General features: G+C 35.8%; 1 long non-coding RNA gene across 1 annotated transcript; it reads left to right on the forward strand.

Moving 5' to 3' along the window:
- The first annotated feature begins 565 nt into the window (after window positions 1-565).
- LOC127144019 (uncharacterized) lies at window positions 566-1,307 on the forward strand. The gene is made up of 4 exons (XR_007815552.1): window positions 566-672; window positions 749-961; window positions 1,033-1,125; window positions 1,210-1,307. It is a non-coding gene; the product is annotated as an uncharacterized LOC127144019 (long non-coding RNA).
- Window positions 1,308-2,105: the final 798 nt, after the last annotated feature.

Genomic DNA, 2,105 nt, shown 5'->3' on the forward strand with positions numbered 1-2,105 from the left:
ACTATCTCTAAATAATATTATTGTTTCTTTCTTTGCAGGACACTTTTAATTCTAATCTGGAAGACCTACTTGTAGTATTTAATAGTCCACTTAGCATTTCTTAGCTTTGTTTTTTAGTATTTCCATTGAGCGATTAGCGATACTTGTAAACATTTTCTTTTACGTCTTGTAACAAACTTATAAAATCTTCATGCATGTTGATCTATATGTTATGTCAACTTTCTGATGGATCTCACTAATGGATTATTGTTGTTTATGATTATTTTTTTTCATTTTCATTTCGCCAAAATAATCGATATGTTGATGAATAGTGTATTATACTGAAAATTATGTGTCATTTCAAGCAGGTGGACCATCACTTACCAAACAATGACACTTGGAAAACAAGCTAGATTAGAAGCTGGTTGCTCGAGCGTACCGAGTACCGAGGGAGTCATTATTAAAGGTAAAGGTACACGTGGACCTACGGGAATGTCTGAGATCAAACGGGTTAGTTGTGATGGACACAAGAGAGTGGTTGAATACAATGAGCTCGGTCAGCCCATTGCTGAAAGTGCAACCAAATTAAAGAGTTTCATTGGAACAACCGTGCGGGTTCATGTTCCGATCAGTTACCAATCCTGGAAGGATGTACCTACAGAGCTCAAAGATAAAATTTACGAACTAATTGAGGTAATTTTTTTACCTTTAGTTAGTAACGTTGTTCGCATTTTGTCACTAACGTTCATTATATAATGTAATGTAATAGGGTGGCTTCGTAGTAGACCCCAGATCCAAAAAGAGTATTTTACAAAATGCGAGTGTATGTTTTCGAAACTTCAAGTAGTCGCTAACTACAAAGCATGTATTACCATATAAGAAAGATTTGGAGAAACTAAAAGACCCACTAACAGAATACTCTTTCATCGATCGTGAGCATTGGAACATATTTGTCGCTTCCAGATTAACCGAACAATTTGAGGTAACTATAATCACCATTCTCTTCATTCATATATGACAGTAATTATACTAAAATGTAGTTTATGTGTGAAGATGGTTAGCAACAAGGGTCGTGAGCGGAGAAAGAACAACAAGTACAACCACCGAATGTCGCGAAAAGGTTATGCAAACCTTACCGAAGAGATGGTACGCAAGGAATAGTATATATAAGCTCGAATAATGCAACATGTAATGCGTTATAACTAATCATAATGTTCTTTCCTTATTCAGAAAGCAAGCACATCTAATGGTGAGTTAATTGATCATGCTTTAGTATGGAAGAAAGCACGAACTACTAAAGATGGAGAGATTCCAGACATAGACACAAAGGAGGTGGCCAATAAAATTGTAAGTACTTTCCTCTTGTAAGGGTGTTTTTTTTTTTTGTACTTACTAAAAATACTATAACCTTTTCATGATAGGACAACCTACTTGTTTCAAAACGTGCATCTCATTCAATGGACAACGTAACTTGTGATATATTATCGCAAGCCATTGGAGGGAATGATCCACCAAGAAGGATTCGAGGGGTGGGTCAATACGTCACACCGAGTAAATACTTCCACACTGCAAGAGAAAAACGAAAGAAGGTCGGTAAAGCAGAAGATTATGCTGAAGAGCGAGCGAGAATGGCTGCTCATATCTTAGAACTGGAAGCAGAATTAATGAAGTATAAGAGGGTTCCTGAAGTGGCCACAAAGGAAGAAACTGACGAGAGCAAGATCAAGAGTCAAATGGCTTCTAAAAGCATTGACACGTCAGATGATGCAAATGACAATGACGCAAAAGAAGAAAATAGACAAGTTCTAGAAGACTTGATAATAGAAAAACAAGATAAGGTAGAAGGCATCTACTTTTATTTTTTTTTACTCAAACGTTATGTTTTTAATGATTAAATATCTGATCAATTAACATTTATGTGCGACGAAGGTTGGTGAGGAAAACAAATATGTTTGTGCATCGATTGAGACTTTGACAAAAGTGAAGGTCAGTATGAATTTGATTCCTATAGTTTCCAATTTCTCGGATGCAATATAGTAATATGATCATATTTTCTTTCACTGTATATTGTAGGATGACACTTCTTGTCTACTTGCAATTGGGACTAAGAACAATGTTGTTGGTGC

This window comes from Cucumis melo, chromosome 11 (genome assembly GCF_025177605.1).
Source record: "Cucumis melo cultivar AY chromosome 11, USDA_Cmelo_AY_1.0, whole genome shotgun sequence".
Taxonomy (NCBI): Eukaryota; Viridiplantae; Streptophyta; class Magnoliopsida; order Cucurbitales; family Cucurbitaceae; genus Cucumis; species Cucumis melo.